Consider the following 18,445-nt stretch of genomic DNA (forward strand, 5'->3'; position numbering starts at 1 on the left):
ACGAACAAGAACTACGATTACGAAATAAGATACACCTTGTGTTAAAGAAAGACCTTGAGCTGTTAGCCTCATATAGTAAAAAGGCTGAAGAGGCTTTGCGATCACCACCATTGAATTGGTTGCTTTGGGTTGAAGATACACAATTTTATACTGGTCCTTACTTACATTCGCTTCCTTGTTATGTTTGCAAAAGGGATAAAGATAAATGCTATGCATGGGTAGCTTTGCATTGTGCAGATTGTAATCAGGTTTATTGGTATTCACAGAAGTCATTGGGATATTTATGGTGTACATCTTGTTTTGGAAGGTGGATTCGAAATCATATCTGGGTTAGAGCTCTTGAACAAAGTACTGGCCTGCCAGGACGGACAGGATTACAGCTCTTTGAGAGTGCAGAACAAGTGGTTATAGCATATCTTAGGTGGAAGTTACAGGAAAACCTTAGAATATTTGAAATTACTAAAGCCTCACGCATCATAGCAGCTCGCTGCAAAGCTGATTTACCTTCAAACTTACCTCGTGCTATACCTGTGAGCAAGGATGCTGATTTAGAATTAGATCAGTATATCCAAGAATTGACTCAGCCTTACAATAGACAATCTAGCAAGCCAGGGAAAAGACAGCGAAGAAAGAAAAAACAAAGTAAGCAGAAAGAAGAATGAGGTTTGTTTTTGTTATACTGCTCAATGCTGTAGCAAGTGAGGCAGTAGGAGTAACACACTTTAGTCAACCAAGGGAAAATTTATGGGTAACGCTTGCTAATCAAACTAACCAATCATCACTTTGTCTTAGTCTTGGAGGAGTCACTAACCCATTTCGAACATGCCTGGTGGGACTTCCGGTGTGGTCTCCTGGAGAATTTTGTAGTTTGATAAACAATCAAACCTTATGTATGTCTAACATGTCAAACATCACATTGCCAGTGCAACAAGGGTATACTGCAGGTCAGAGTGATGGCTATCGTCAATGCTTACTAATCCAATCACTTAACACCTCTTTGCACTCTCCTCCTGAGGAACTGGATCTTTTTGGAAGTACAAATGCCAGCATATCTAACACTACAGCTGGTGGATGGTTTAGCTTCAAACTTTCGGGTGCTCAGAATTTAAACCAACCTAAAGAAACATGGGCCACCCTAGATTCATCCCTGAATGTGAGTGAATTCTCTCCACAGCATTACAGTCAATGTAATGGCACAAATATCACAGCACCAATGAAATTACCCACAGGAATATTTTTGATTTGTGGAGACAGGGCATGGAATGGTATACCAGCTAAACCACAGGGTGGACCCTGTTTTTTGGGAAAATTGTCATTGTTTCATCCTAATGTGTCCTTGCTAATGCAGCTGAGTCAGAATTCAAACAGGAAAAAACGTAGCATACATGACTTAGACTGCAGCAAGATAGGAGATCCACGATTTTGGGGCACATTCAAGCAGGTGGTAGTTTCAACTATCCTACCAGGAGGATCTGCCAATAAAGCCATGAATTTAGCAAAACAATTAGGATGCTGGGCAAAGAATGAGCTGAACAAGACATCACAAATTCTAGACATGCTAACTGCAGATGTGCAAAGTGTTAACCATGCTGTTTTGCAAAATAGAGCTGCTGTAGATTTTTTGCTCTTAGCACAAGGGCATGGATGTGAGGAGTTCGAGGGAATGTGTTGCATGAATCTGTCTGATCATTCAGTGTCCATTCACACTAAGATAAAAGAGTTACAACAGGGACTTCACAAACTTAAGGAAGAAGACGGTTTAGGAATTGACGAATGGCTTAAAGGCCTGGGACTCGGACCGTGGCTGAGGAACCTTGTGATCTATGCTATAGGATTGCTGGGTGTAATTTTACTGTTTTTGCTTATCTTGCCTTGTATCTTTAACTGTATCCAAAACATGGTCAGCCGTACAATAGCAAAAACATGGCAAACTAATCTCCTTGCACAAGAAGAAAACGGGGGAAATGTGGAGAGCATTATTAATAATTGGTTAGCTGAGAAATGCCACACTGACATAATGCCGCTGGTTAAACTGAAGGAGAAAAGTCAGCAGTCAGCAAGCTAAAAGGAAGAGTCAGCAGCGACCTTGCTGCAACATGAGGATAGGGAGTTGAGATTAGCCCTGAATACATCCTAAGAATATGTAGAAAGTATCAAAAGTAGAACCATAGGAATGTAGAAGTAGGCGTAGGTGCTGATATGCAAGCTGACCAATCCTGAGCTCAACTTTTGCAATATGTATGAAGCTCATTATTAACTGTATTTAACCCGCCGTACTGATCAATAAAATCGAGCCTGTGATGATCAAAATGATGTCCTGGTTCCCTTCCGTCGACACAAGGACTCACTCCGGATCGCTGGCAAACCCACATCCCCGATGAGGATGGGACTGCCCACTTATTGTTTTTCCTGTTCAGCCTGCCAATTTTGGTGCAGATGTTACCTCCCCGCTTAGCTAGGGCTGAATTGCCAAAGCATCTGCCTCGGCCTGTGACTTGACTCAGGGTGATTCCTTTGCGAGGGGTGTCCCATCTGCACTGGTGAGGGGCGTCGGCTGTGGAATAACTGAAGGGAGTGTCTAAAGCGACTCCTTCGTAAAAGGGGGGTTTGACATCGTAACAAAGCCAGCAGGATTCGGTTAGGTTAGGGTTGGATTCGTTCAGGGATACAAAGGTAGCTTCTAACATATGAAGGATTGGGTCTGAGTCTGACTCGGTTAAGCGACTCATCTGAAAGGTTTCCGCTTGACTGGTCGGGACATTGCTGACCCCTGTGGGTAAGGTTTTGGGGTAGGTTATGTTTCTCCCTTTCGGCACGCTTTTAATCACTTTGTTGGGTCCGACTGCTCGGGATGCTGACGGCTGGAGCCTGATAATTTGCACGTTCACACTCTCTTTTGACCCTTGAAGGACCACTGTCCACGTTCTGCCTGTGGCCCAGCTAGGGTGATCTGGCTGCAAGACCGTCATGTTTTAATCAGTGCATGCCCGAAAGTTAGGGATTTTAATTTGGTTTTGATGGGGGTTTTCGCGAAAGAAGAAGGGTATTTTGCAGCCGATGGGTGCCCAGGTGAACTGTAAGAATTTGTCTGGCTCTTGTGGATCCCACCCAGGCCCCGACGGTCTGGCATCTGTAACTATGGTTTCGCAGCCCCAGTGCCCACAATATCCCCACCCTGGGTGATTGCAGTAGCTTTTCCCAGGTTTTGAAGCTGGGCACCAGTAAGATAGGTACAAGTGTTTGATGTGTAGGGAACAGGGGTTTACCCTTGGCTGTCCTGGAAACAGGTCGGTGATGCGGAGCACGAAGGATGGAGTGTTCGGTGTGGTGATTTCTCTGAGTGCTTTGCCACTACCAAGGTGTCACATGACCCACCTGAATGGCCGATGGGGGTAGTGATCTGGGCTGGCTTGCCCTCTGGCGACAAGCCCCAACAGCAAAATCACACAGAAACACCCTTGGTGCTTGGGTCTCACCCGTGTGGGTCTCTCGGGTGCTGCCTGACGGCTTGGTGGTCGGTCACTTTCGTCTGGAACCGGAATGTACGTGTCACGAGGACGTCCCACGAGCAGGTCCTGTAAACAAAGACTCGCAGTTCTCGTCAGTCTCATTCTGCTCGCTATGAAGGTCCGGTTTAATCGACTTAAGTGGACACCACCTGATTTTGCCGTCCTTTTTGACAGCTGTGCACCCTCTCCCCGTGAGCATCAGCCTCCAACCCCGTTCCCATTCGCCTAGCTCGTTTCTGATTACCACCTGTGGGCCCTCTTCTAGCGCTCGAGTGGCCCAGTGTTTTTGGACGGGACCGTTTGTTTCATCTCCCCTAGGGAATTGATTCAGTGCCAGCAAAGCAGTTGCCAGCATACGTGCCTTATCTCCTGGGGGAATGGCATTGGCAAAGCCCTCTGCTTTTGCCAACACTTCTAGCTTGGTTTTCAGGGTTTGGTTTGCTCTCTCAACTATGGCCTGCCCGGTACTGTTGTATGGGATGCCTTGCACTAACGTGATGCCCCATTTCGCAGCGAATTCCTGTACTTGTTTAGAGATGAAATTGGAGCCATTGTCCGTTTTGATCTGCTTGGGGATACCAAGCCAAGCCATGGCTGTCAGCCAGTGCTGAATTGTGTTTTTGGAGTTGGTTTTGGGGTGCTGTGTGGCTATGATCGACCCACTATAAGTGTCTACTGTCACTGCAAGCCATGCTCGGGGCTTCATCAGTTCGCACCAGGTGAAGTCCGACTGCCGGATTTCTGAGGGCTTGAGACCTCTCGGGTTGACCCCGTAGGTCCAAAGGGGTGACTTCTGGCAGTAAGGGCAAGTGGCTACCACGTGTTTCGCGTCCGCCGTCAGGATTCCGCATCTCTTCGCCAGTGCTTTGACTCCAATGTGGAGCGACTCGTGCAGTTGACGAGCTCTTTGCAAGGTCCTAACGCCTTTTGCTGCGGCGTCCGCTTTATCGTTGCCGGTCTGGAAGTAACCTTTGACTGGGTCATGGCTGTTGGTGTGGATGACTGACACGGTGCCCTGTCGCGAGGAAAGTGCTTCTTCCAGCATTAGGGCTGCTGCTGATGTCGACGCTCCTGGTCCTGCCATGGATAGGCAGAGCCTTTTCACGAATATAGAGTCCGTTACGATGTTGAGGTGTTCGTCTTGGAAGAGTCCGCACGCCAAAACCACTGCTGCTGCCTCCAGTTGTTGCACTGACAGTGTGGGGTCACACGCTTTGACGCAGTGCCATTGCTCTCCTGCCTGCCACACTGCTGCTGCAGTTGAAGTCGTGGAGGAAGCATCTGTGAAGACCGTTGGTCCTGGCTGCGGTCTGTCCTTGACCTTCGGTGGCACGCCCATGTTGACTACGGTCAGCAGCTTTGTCCAGGGTGGTCTGGAGGAGTAGGAGATTTCTCCTCTGAAGCCGGAGAGAGCAAGGGCCAGGTACTCCGATATTGTGGCTGACTCCGAGGTCGGCTGCTTGCGAAACGGAAGGTGGATGCTTGTCGGCTCTGTCCCTAGGTGTTTCAAGGCGAGTCTCCTGCCTTTCATGATGAGGCTGGTGATGCATTCGATTCCCGGGGAAAATGCACGAGCGGGTCTTCCAAGGACCACCCATTGGATCGGTCGGGCCTTTTCAGAAGGTCCTTGGGCCAGTGCTCCCACTCCCCCCTTTGGTGTAAAGTGGACATACAGGTCCAGTGGCATGGCTGGGTTCCACCTGGCAAGTGTGCCAGTGGACATCTGGTTTTCGATGAGGTCGAGGGAGCTCGTTGCCTGCGGCATCAGTTCCTTGGGTTCCCAGGAGTGCTTTCCTTTCAGGAGGTCATACAGAGGGTCCATGACCTCGGGAGGAATCAGGACAATGTTGCGAAGCCACTGCAGCGATCCCACCAGGCGTTGCACGTCGTGGAGCGTCTCGACTTCTCGGTTGATCTTCATCTCCGGGGGTGTCACGTAGGCGCTTGTGATTCCTACTCCCAGGAAGGTCACGCAGGGTCCTCTCTTGATCTTTGCGCTCGCGATCTCGAAGCCGTTGGCCTGAAGGGTCTCTGTGATTGTGGTCACCAGGTCATCTACTTGGCTTGTTGATGGTGCTGCAACCAGGATGTCGTCCATGTACTGGATGATGGTTGCGGTGGGATTGGAGTGTCTGACTGGCGTCAGTGCTTTGTCCACGGTGATCTGGCATATGGTTGGACTTTCGACTAGGCCTTGTGGAAGCACTCTCCATTGGAAGCGAAGGTTGGGCCGCTCGCCGTTCCGAAACGCCATGGAAAAGGCAAATCGTTCTCTGTCCTCAGGGTGCAGCGGTATTGAAAAGAAACAGTCCTTGATATCCAGTACTGCGCACGGCTGCCCTGGGGGGATGGCTGAGTTCGCGGGTAGCAGTGTCTGGACTGGACCCAGGGGTCGGATCTTCTTGTTCACCTCCCTCAGGTCGTGGACGAGATGATAGCCTTGTCTGGACCTCTTGGGGATCACGAATACAGGGGTGTTCCATGGGCTGGTGGAGGGTTCTCTGTGACCCTTTTGCAGTTCGCGGTCGACCAGTTCCAGCAAGGCTGCCATTCGAGGCTCTGTCAGGGGCCGCTGCTCGACCCATACGGGGTCTGATGATTTCCAAGTCAATTTGATTGGCAGCGGGGGGTGCACGGTAGTGGCCCTCAGGATAAATTTGTAATCCGAAATCCTAGCAAGGAAAGAACATCCCTTCCCAACAGGGGTGGAGAATTTTTCAAAATGTAGGGGTAGATTGCTACTGTCTGTTCTGGTCCCTTTTTCGTGTGAAGTGTTATAGCCACCAGCTGGGTGCTTTTCCATGCCCGGGACTGCCCCCCCACTCCATTCACTGGAGGGACTTCTTTGATTTGCCAATGTCCGGGCCAGTGTGCTTGGGGAATAATTGTGCAGTCTGATCCCGTGTCCGCCCAGAACTGGAGCCCTATCACGTGAGGATCCTGACTGCCATAAAGGCGGCATTTCCCCCACACCATTCCTTCCCTATTTTGATGACCAAGGCCACCCAGGGATCCCGCTCTGGGACGTCCCCTGCTGTTCCTGTGACTCCGGCGCGACTTGTGGCGGTGGGGGGTGCGAGGGTATTGAGGGCGGTGCTGCGCAACTCTGCCATTGTATTGCTGGAGGGGATGCAAAGTTGACTGCTCCCTGTGGGGCCATAGGGTATGAGGGTCCCCTGCCCCACTGGGGGTTGCTGTAGCTGGGCCGCTGCATGTTCCAGGTGGGAGGGGGCTGGATACGGCCTGGCTGCCCCCTCCCTCTCCCGTTTCCCTGAGGCCTGGATCTGCATTCCTTAGCTAAATGCCCCTTCCTTCCGCACACCCAGCACGGCCCCCTACCTCCCCCTTGGCGTGGTGGAGCATCTGCTGATAGGCGCCTTGGCTGGAGGCAGTTTACTGCCAAGTGGCCTGCCTGGCCGCACTTAAGGCATGCCATCACACTGGTTATTGCGGTGTGAACTGCTGCTTGAATGGGAACAAGATGTTCCTCCTTTGCAACGTGTCTGATCATGGCAGCTATATTGGACCCCTGCGGCAGTGACCTTAAAATGTCTTTGGTGGCTGAGTTACATTGTTGGCGTAGGCAGTCTGCCAGCACGGGACCCTTCGCCTCTGGGGGTAACGCAGAGGAATCTAATGCAGCCTGAAGTTTGTCCACAAAATGAGTGAAACTTTCTCTCTCACCCTATTTTATGAGAGACCACGGGGATGGTTTAGCTACCACTTTTGAAGTGTCACGGATGGCTTCTCGGGCAGCACGGGTTGTTGTCATGACCTCATGGACCCGCAAGCCCTCAGCCTGTTGCTGGGGGGTGATCATGGTGGGGTCTGTGCCCATTAGCCTCTGTATTCTGGAGCCGTGCAGTGGGTGGTCTGCCCCCGTTACCAAGGCTAGCTGTTTGAGGCAATTATCCTCCCATTCTTGTTTAAAAACGATCATTCTCGCACCATCAAATATCATTTTACACGTCTGCTTAATATCAAAGGGAAGCATATCGTCCCCACCAAAAAGGCTGTCAATGAGTGTGCAAACCATGGTAGAATTAATTCCCTTATCCGCAATTGCTTTAACAATTGCCTGCACATCTTTTGGATTAACCGGTGAATAAATCCTTTGGTTTCTGCCTGCCCCCCCACACGAACCGGGAACACTAGAGTGGCAGAGGGAGCCCATTCCGTGCAAGCCATTTTTATTTTCCGCCAGTTTGTAAGCGGGGTTCAGTTTTTCTCTGGTAACCCCTTCACCCATGCAGGAGCGCTGTGGCTAGTGACCTTACATGCTGCTGCTCTCTCTCTGTTAGAGCTAGAATCTGAGTCGGAATCTTCCGACCCTGTCTCGGGCTCCGAGCTCGAGTCCGAGTCCGAGCCGGAAGTCGAGTAAAGAGACGCTTCCAGGCTGCTCTGCCTTTTCCTCGGGCTCCGACCCCGCCCCTTCTTGCGGGGGTCGGGCCGTTCCCTCCCCCTGGGGTCCCCCCGCCTCCTGCTGGGGGAGGTCCTTGCCCTACAAGGACTTAATTTGAATAAAGCGCTCTGATTGGTCTTACGCGCCTCCGCGGGGGCCGTCCCGTCTCCCCGCTCGCCGGCGCATGCGTTGGTCAGCGGGTTGACTGCGTTTCCGCCCCCCACCTCCTCCTTTCCGCCCTGACCATGCGGTCCGGCGATGTTTTCAAACGCATATGGTGGGGGGGCGTTTCTATCGGCCCCCATGGGGTCCGACATTCTGGCCACGTTCCGCGCCTCCTCCGCGAGCCCCTGCCAGAACGCCCGCGTGTGCTCCCCCCTCTCCGATGGTGAGTCCGCTCCCTGAGGGGGATCCGGCGTTCGCGCCTCCGCGCGCCCGCCCGGGTCAAGCACCTCCGCGGTTTGTGTCGCCGCGCCCACCCCCAACTGCGGCACGGCTAATAAACAAGTTCGAGTGGCTTTCCAGGTTTCTTGCTCTTGTCGAGCTTTTTTCAGAGCCTGGACAACTCTGCCCCACGATTTTAGGGCTTTCCCTGAGCCCAAGGACATAGCGTCATCCGCCAGGGCTTTTGTACAGTTATCCCACACGTCCGAATGTAGGACGTCCACGGGGCTTTTAATAGCCCCAAGATTAATCAATCTCGTCAATGCGAGAGTTAAATCCTTAAGTTTACATTCTATACCCCATTGTGCATGCATCTCTGTTACGACCTTCGCTATGGCTTCCATGGTCCAAGCTGGTCCGGGAGGCGTACCCCCCCGCTGCGATCAGTCCCGCTGTCGCAGCCGCCGTCCTCGTTCCAGGAGTGTCCCCGTTCGCCGGGCGCAAGCCGCTGTCCCGGGTTTCCGGCACCAAATGTTGCCTTCTAGATCAAGGCAGGCGACCTGGTTCTGAGGTACAGCTCGACAGCCCTCTCTCTAGGGCCGTTCGGGCCAATGACATACGCAGACACCAATGTGGTGGACGGTCAAAAGGCGTTTATTACTTCTTCTCATGGGGTCTTATAGTCTTAGGGGTCTCTATGTCAAAAAGGGGTTTGTCCTTCTTACCTATGGTTAGTAGGGAATGGAAAAGTACTGGGTAAGGGATGGAAAGTTACTGGCTTCTGTGGGGCAACATTCCTATTGTTAGTGGGACCACATTCCTATGTTAATTTCTTATCTATGAGTACCTGAGGGTCTTATCTATGGGGAACCGAGGGTCCTGGCTTTCCGTGACATCGCAAAATCTTCCGCAGCGCCTCTTCCCTAGCTACCACAGTCCTGATTGTTCCCACCTTAGAATTTCTCATGGTCCTAAACTAATTCCCTCCCATGGCCAAATTTCTGTCATTTTAGTACTCCCACAGACCCAGCAGTTGGTTAGATTTAGTTCCTTACTAATTCTTTCAACTAGGTCTAGGAATAGGTTCTTCCCTAAGCGCATTTCTATTTCATCCTTTTTGATGGTTACTGTTAATTGTCTTTCCTGTATTAGATCTTTCAGTCCTTCCTGATTACTTTCATGCTCAAAACAAAACCAAGTTTTTCCTACAGGGCATTCTCCAAGTAAGCGTTGCCTAAATGAGGCAGTGCTTCTCGCAATCCAATAGACTTTCCCGACCTCTTGACAGGTAAATAACTGGGAGTAGTTAAAAAATAAGGATTTACATTGGTGTGAACCCTTATCAGTGACCCAAGGTTCTCCCCATCGTGTAGGGGGTGATAGTACATGGATTTTCCTTACTCCCTATACTTTCCATAAACAGGAATAACACCAGTCCTCCCAAGAGTCCAGTATGAACCATTGCAATGATCTCACCCGGCCTTGCCTCTTAGGATTGGGGAACTTTCTCCCTTCTCTTTCCTCCCACTTTCTATCATTTTAATAGCTCCTGAGGAATGTTCTGTAGGAGAGTAGGTTTGAAACCCCAGGGTTTTCCTTGGAGAAAAATAGATTATTAGAACTCTATTGAACCTTTTGAACTTAACTATCATATTAACATTTAATTCTTATAACTCTTCAACTTGTAACCTTGAACAGTTTAAAAGAGATGGAGGAACCCATTCTCTATATTCAAGATAATATATGAAATCTTTACACCAAACAGTTAACAAAATGTTCACTCTAATCTCTAATCCAATAATAGCATAATATACTCCAAAACAAAGGCTCCAACACAAACTAGAAATTCTACATTCATAAGTCAACAACAAAAACAATAAATAATAATGACTTGAAGAAAAAGTATAACAATTTGAATATATTAGTCTCTTGTGCTTTTATCAGTCTTTCTAAGCAACCTTTGGTCTCTTTCTAAAGGTAACTTTGAGATTGTCTGAGTTCGGGATTGCAACCCACGTGGAAGCGTCTGTAGCTGGTGCTGTTGGATCCAGTCTGCTGTTTGGGGGGGTAGGTACCGGTCCTTTGACTCGAGTGATGTGAGTCCAGCCTCTTTCTCGTGTCCTTCCTGCAGTGTACGTCATGAGTAATACCTGGAAGGATCCTTCAAATTTTGGAGTTAATGGAGTATTGCTCCATGACTTCATTAGTACCCAATCTCCCGGACTTATTTGGTGCACATCTGTATCAAGGGGGGAAGTTTGGGGAAGATATCCTCTTTTTCTCAGACTCTCTAGGGTCTTTCCAATGGTTTCTATTTACTTTTGGTTAGCTGTTTCCCCTTCTAAATAGTCCCCACTACTATATGGAGTCATAAAAAATGGGAGTGCAAACATCATTTCATAGGGCGGAACCCCTATATCTGATCAGGGTCCTGTCCGATCCTTAAAAGGGAGAGGGGTAGACATTTGAGCCAGTTCATCTACGTTTCTGCAACTGATTTTGTTAATATATTTGTGAGGGTTTTATTCATTCTTTCTACCCTCCCAGAGCTCTGGGGATGCCATGGGGTATGTAATCTCCGTTGTATTCCTAAAGCCTCAATTATTTTATGTAATGCTTGTGCGATAAAGTGTGCTCCCCTATCTGAATCAATATTGTTCACCAACCCGTATCGGGGATTGATGTTAGAATTCTAAGATAATCTTGGCTACTATTACAGCTTTTCCAGTCTCTTTTCTAGTTGGAAAGGCTTCTACCCAATGAGGAAGGTGGTCAACTATTACCAATAAGTTGTTGCAACTCTGTACAGGGGTCATTTCAGTAAAGTCTATTTGAATGTTTTGGAATAGTCTTTGGGCTAATTCTTTCCCCCTCGCATGGTCTGCCTCATCACTTTTTGATTTAGTTTTTGGCAAATTATGCACCCCTCAGTTACTGCTTTTGCTACCTCATGTATTCCGATACATAAGTTTTCTCTTAAATAGTGATCACATAACCCTTGGACCCCCCAATGGGTTAATTCCTGTATCTCTGTTAACATTTTCTGGGCTAGGGCTTTATTTAAAAATTTACGCCCATCTGGTGTCAACCACTCCCCTTGGTTTCCCCGATGCATTTTTAATTCTTTTATTGCTTTTAGTTCTTTCTCACTGAATACTAGTTTTCCTTTCCTTTCTTCGCCTAACACTTTGTTTAACCTGAGTAATTTCACTGGCTCCCCTGGGTTTAACACTGCCTCCTTAGCCACTCGGTCAGCTAACTGGATGGTACCCTTTTTCCTCGATGGTATCCCCTTTCTGATGTCCCTTAACATGTACCACTGCGATCTCTGCAGGTTTAGGTAGAGATCCTAATATTGATCTTATCAGTTCTGTGTGCACTAAGTTTTTTCCTTTGGAGTTCAGATACCCACGATCCTCCCAAATCTTTCCAAATGTATGAACGATCCCAAAGGCATACCATGAGTCAGTGTAAATTGTCCTTTGGCTGCCTTCCAATAAGTCAAGTCCCCTCTTTAAGGCATAGATGTCACAACACTGAGCTGACCAATTAGAAGCAGTTTGCCCTTCTCGGTAAATCTCATGTCTTCTGTTTCTGTAGTTTCAATTATTGCATATCCAGACATCCTTTTTCCCTCCACTACTCTCGAAGACCCATCAGTAAATAATTTTATTCCATAAGGTAGAGGTATCTTTTCTAGATCTTCCCTAACTTTTGTCTGAAAGTCCACTAGTTCCAAGCAGTTATGCTCTAGTTGTAATAATGGCTCTCCAGAGATAAACTGCACTGGATTTAGAGTTTTAGAGGTTTCCAGCTCTAGGTTATCAGCATCTATTAAGATTATTTCATACTTTAATACTCGGGAGTCAGTAAGCCACTTCTGGGCTCTTTGGCCTTAAAATTGTTTTTAAATCATGTGGTGTATGGATTCTTATTTTACATCACAGGGTCAGTTTTTCAGTCTCTTCAATTAAGGTGGTTGCTGCAGCAACTGCTTGAATACAGGTGAGCCACCTCCTAGCTACCGGGTCTAGCAGTTTGGAGATGTAAGCTATTGGTTTCTTGCACCCTCCCCACTCTTGGGCTACCACCCCATATGCAATTCCTTTTTCGGTATTTCCAAATAGGTCAAATTCTTTTTCCAGATTGGGCAAACGTAGGACAGGTGCTGAGGTTTGTTTATCTTTCAAATTATTTCGTTTTTTGTCATCCTCATTTCTCCATTCTATTGGGTCAGGGTTTACTAATTTGTCATTTAAAAATTTTACACTTTGTGTATATTGGTCTAACCCTACATTACAGTACTCAAATAAGCCTAATAGTTTTCTGACATCTCTCTTAGTTTTTGGTGCTGGTATGGATAGTATGCCTGAAATTCTTTCAGGACTTAATTTCTTATATCCTTTCCCAATTATGTGTCCCAGATAAGTAACTTCTGCTTCCACAAATTGCAATTTATTCTGAGATACTTTTTAAAACCTTTGCTCCTAGGAAATTTAAAAGGCATATACTTGTTGCCCTGACATTATTCTGTTCCTCTCCAGATATTAATAAGTCGTCTACATATTGTAGAATTTGTACTTTACTCTCTGGGGTGAATTGTTCTAAAAGCCCTTCTAAGGCCTGTCCAGAGAGATGTGGGGACTCGGTACATCCTTGGGGTAGGCACGGCCACCTTAATTGTTGTTTCCTCCTCTTCTCTGGATGTTCCCACTCAAACACGAACCAATCCCTACATTCCTCAGCAAGAGGACATGCCCAAAATGCATCTTTTGAATCTATAATAGTAAACGAGGCATGCTCCCTTGGGATCTGACTCAAGAGGGTGTAGGGATTTGGGACCACTGGATGCCTGATAATAGTTCTCTTATTTTTCTTCCTTAAGTCTTGAACCAATTGGTATTTTCCATCTGCCGTCTTGATTGCTAAAATTGGAGTGTTGTGGGGAGACATACACGGCTCCAGGATACCTTCCTCTAATAGCTGCTCAATCACAGGGGTCAGTCCCTTTTTTCCCTCAATAGACCTTGGGTATTGCTTTACTTGAACGGGAGGAATTCCTTTTTGCATTTCAATTCTTATTGGTGGGATGTCTAGATAGCCCCTCTTTCCTTCTCCTGCCCAAACCTCTTGGTTTATCTGCTCTCTATCTCCTGATGTCAATTTCATGATCTGGACTATCATTCTCCCATCCTTTGGGATAATCCTCACTCCTAATGAGACTTGTAGGTCCCTTCCCAGCAAATTACTTTCTAGATTAGGTAAATAGATCAAGTCAGCCACACACTGCCTTCCATTTCCTTTAATTTCTACGTTTTCAGCTATGGAGGCTCTAAATGGTTTTCCCTCTGCTCCCATCACCTCACAGACCTTTCTCCCAGTTGTCACTCCTGCGGGTAATTTCTTTATACTTGATGTGTCTGCTCTGGTATCAACTAAAAATTCAAATTCCTCACTTTGGGGACTGACTTCAAAGTTTACCAGAGGCTCTTCTTGATGGTACATTGGGTCCCCTAGCATGTAAAGCCCCTGACACCCCTTGTTGTCATCCCTCAGGAGTCTCTCAAGAGCCTCTTGTTCTTTTACCATTGCCTCATCCAAAGAGAGTTTATTGCAATCCCTTCTTATGTGTCCTATCTCTCCAAAATAATAACATTTCCTGTCGCTCAGTGGTGCCCCATGTCTCTTGTTTGTATCCACCCATGGAGGTAGTATAGGTTTATCTTTGGGTGTATCAAAGGAGGACTTGTGTCCATTTTCACTGATTCTCAATGGTTGTCCCTGCTGATCTCTTTACCCCTAGACTTTCCCTGGCTACAGCTACCATGATTCTAGCTTTAGCTTTAGTTTTCTCTTCTTCTCTCCTTAAATATATCTTTAAAGCTTCCTTTAACAGTTCATTTATTCCCTTCTCCTGCCAGTCATCCATTTTCTCTAACTTTCTCCATATGTCCAGCCACGATTTTGTAAGAAATTGCACTTTTAGAAGTACTTGGCCTTCAGAGCTATCAGGATCTCTATTGGAATATAATTAGAAGTTCCTTTTTAATCTATTAAGGCCAGGTAGCTGGGGTTTCATCCTTTTCTTGCATGCTATCAAAAGCTAGTTTTGTGTTATAACTTCAGGGAACTGATTCCTTTATTCCTCTAACCATCAGGGACCTATACTCTTCCATGTTCCTTTTATCTTCCTCTTCATTAGGGTCCCACTCAGGGTCCTGTAAGGGTAATTTCTGGTCACTGGGATCTCCTGAACAATTTTCTCACTCCCAGATCCTCATTCCTGCGGGCCTAATCATCCTTACTTCTTCTGCGCTGAACAAAATTTTAAAAATAGAGTTCAGCTCTCCCCAGGTGTAAATGCTGGGGCCTAGAAATTGGTCTACTTGGTTCGATATACCTACTGCATCCTCCACTAAGTTCCCTAACTCCTTTTCAAAGCCTCGAATTTCAGTGGCTGTTAATGGGGCATTCACAAACCCAAGTCCCCCACGTATCCCACCTATGGGGACTTCTCTAAGAGGAAAAAGCTTCTCCACTGTGGTAGATAGGGACAGGCGTTTGGAAGTTTATGCGATGTAACGGAAAGGCAGGACCCCCTGTTCCCCTAAGATAAGAGATAACCCTAGAAAGTGGCCTCCTAACAGTAGTGTCAGTAACTTCCCACCCCTGGTAACTTTCCTCTCCTTACTAACCATAGATAGTAGAGGCAGAGCCCCCAGTGACGTAGAGAATCCCTTAGACTATAAAACCCCACGAGAAGAGTTAATAAACGCCTTTGGACCGTCCACCACATTGGTATTTGCGTGCTCACTGGCCTGAGCGACCCTGGAGAGTGAGTCGCCGTGCTGTTGCTCAGAACCAGGTCGCCTTGCCTTATATCAGAAGGCAACAACTGGTGCCGACACCCGGGAGCCGATCAGCGCCCAGGGAACAGGGATTCGCCTGGACAGAGGATGGCGGCTGCACAGCTGCCCTAGTGCAGCGGGGGGGACGCCCCCAGACCAGCGTGGACCATGGAATCCAAAGCGAAAGTCGTAAGTCAGACTCATGAGCAATGGGGAATTAAATGTGAGCTCAGGAATTTTAATCTTGCTATTGCAAGGCTCCTAGAGCTGGGGACGATCAAACGTCCGGTAAATATATTATATTCGGAAGTGTGCAAGAAGTGCACTGCCGCCTTACCAGAGGACACTAAGTCCTCAGGCAGTGGTGAAAGCCTCAAAGCGTGGGGAAAAATAGAAGAAGCCCTACGCAAGGCGTTAGAAGAACAGGAGACATGGAAAGCCTCGCGTACATGTTTATTAGCTACACCAAAGCTGGGGGGAGGAGCTGCGACGCAAACCGCCTCTGAGAGCAATCTGATGGAAGGCAGGGGCCAGGCGCATTCCACCTCTCCCCGATCCCGAGCCCAGACCCCCCGGAGCCCCCAGGATTAGATTCCTCTCCATTACCCTCAGAGGCGAAGGGTCCTGTGCTGGCAGAGTGCCTACGCCAGCAATGCAACTCAGCCACCAAGGACATCTTAAGATCACTGCCACAGGGGTCTAATGCAGCTGCCATGATCAGACATGTTGCAAAGGAGGAGCATCTAGCTCCCATTCAAGTAGCAGTTCACACTGCAATAACCTGTGTGATGGCATGCCTTAAGTGTGGCCAGGCAGGCCACTTGGCAGTAAACTGCCCCAGCCAAGACGCTCACCAGCAGCTGCTCCACCACGCCAAGGGGGACTTAGGGGACCGTGCTGGGCATGTGGAAGGAAGGGGCATTTAGCTAAGGAATGCAGATCCAGGCCTCAGGGAAACGGGAGAGGGAGGGGGCAGCCGGGCCGTGTCCAGCCTCCTCCCACCTGGAACATGCAGCGGCCCAGCTACAGCAACCCCCAGTGGGGCAGGGGACCCTCATACCCCATGCCCCCACAGGGAGCAGTCAGTTTTGCATTCCCGCCAACAGGACAATGGCAGAGCTGTGCAACACCGCCAGTAATACTTTCTCAACCCCCACCGCCACAAACCGCGCTGGTGCCACAGGACCAGCAGGGGACGCCCCAGAGTGGGATCACTGGGTGGCCTTGGCCGTGAAAATAGAGAAAGAACCCCTGATGGTGTGGGGGACATGCCGCCTTTATGGCAGTCAGGATTCCCACGTCATAGGGTTTCAGTTCTGGGCGGACATGAGATCAGACTGCATGATTTTTCCCCAAGTGCATTGGCCCGGACATTGGCAATTCAAAGAAGTCCCTCCAGTAAACGGAGAGGGAGGGCAGTCCCGGGCATGGAAAAGCACCCAGCTGGTGGCTATAACGCTTCACACGAAAAAGGGACCAGAACAGACAGTCACAATTTATCCCTACATCCTGCAAAATTCTCCACCCCTGTTAGGAAGGGATGTTCTTTCCATGCTAGGATTCAGGATTACAAATTTATCCTGAGGGCCACTGCCGTACACCCTCTGCTGCCAATCAAATTGACTTGGAAATCATCAGACCCCGTATGGGTCGAGCAGCGGCCCCTGACAGAGCCTCGAGCGGCAGCCTTGCTGGAACTGGTCGACCGCGAACTGCGAAAGGGTCACATAGAACCCTCCATCAGCCTATATAACACCCCTGTATTCGTGATCCCCAAAAGGTCTGGAGAAGGTTATCGCCTCGTCCACGACCTGAGAGAAGTGAACAAAAAAATCCGACCCATGGGTCCAGTCCAGACACTGCTACCCACGAACTCAGCCATCTCCGCAGGGCAGCCGTGCCTGGATATCAAGGGCTGTTTCTTTTCAATACCCCTGCACCCTGAAAACAGAGAACGATTCGCCTTTTCCGTGGCATTCTGAAACGGCGAGCAGCCCAACCTCCGCTTCCAACGGCGAGTATTGCCACAGAGCCTAGTGGACAGCCCTGTCATATGCCAAATCACCGTGGACAAAGCACTGATGCCAGTCCGACACTCCTACCCCACCGCGACCATCATTCAGTACATGGACGACATCCTAGTTGCTGCGCCATCGGCAAGCCAAATAGATCACCTGGTGTCCACAATCACGGAAACCCTTCAGGCCAACGGCTTTGAGATCGTGAGCGCAAAGATCAAGAGAAGACCCTGCGTGACCTTCCTGGGAGTGGGGATCACAAGCTCCTACATGACCCCCCCCAAGTTGAAGATCCGTTGAGACATCAAAACACTCCACGACGTGCAACGCCTGGTGGGATCGCTGCAGTGGCTTTGCAACATCGTCCTAATTCCTCCCGAGGTCATGGACCCTCTATATGACCTCCTGAAAGGAAAGCACCCGTGGGAACCCAAGGAGCTGACGCTGTAAGCAACGAGCCCCCTCGACTTCATCGAAAGCCAGATGTCCACTGGCACATTTGCCAGTTGGAACCCAGCCGTGCCACTGGACCTATATGTCCACTTTACACCAAAGGGGGGAGTGGGAGCACTGGCCCAAGAACCTTCCGAAAAGTCCCAACCAATCCAATGGGTGGTCCTTGGAAGACCCGCTCGTGCATTTTCCCCAGGAATCGAATGCATCGCGAACCTCATCATGAAAGGCAGGAAACTCGCCTTGAAACACCTAGGAACCGAGCCGACAAGCATCCACCTTCCGTTTCGCAAGCAGCTGACCACGGAGTCAGCCACAATATCAGAGTACCTAGCCCTTGCTCTCTCCGGCTTCGGAGGAGAAATCTCCTACTCCTCCAGACCACCTTGGACTCAGCTGCTGACCGTAGTCGACATGGACATGCCGCCAAAGGTCAAGGACTAACGGTCTTCACAGATGCTTCCTCCACGACTTCAACCGCAGCAGCAGTGTGGCAGGCAGGAGAGCAATGGCACTGTGTCAAAGCGTGTGATCCCACACTGTCAGTGCAACAACTGGAGGCAGCAGCAGTGGTTTTGGCGTGCGGACTCTTCCAAGATGAACACCTCAACATTGTAACAGACTTTATATTCGTGGCAAGGCTCTGCCTAGCCATGGCAGGACCAGGTGTGTCAACATCAGCAGCAGCCCTAATGCTGGAAGAAGCACTCTCCTCACGACAAGGCACTGTGTCAGTCATCCGCATCAATAGCCACAACCCAGTCAAAGGTTACTTCCAGATCGGCAACGACAAAGCGGACGCCACAGCAAAAGGCGTATGGACGTTGCAGG

Source organism: Melospiza melodia, unplaced genomic scaffold, assembly GCF_035770615.1.
Source record: "Melospiza melodia melodia isolate bMelMel2 unplaced genomic scaffold, bMelMel2.pri scaffold_34, whole genome shotgun sequence".
NCBI classification, from domain to species: domain Eukaryota; kingdom Metazoa; phylum Chordata; class Aves; order Passeriformes; family Passerellidae; genus Melospiza; species Melospiza melodia.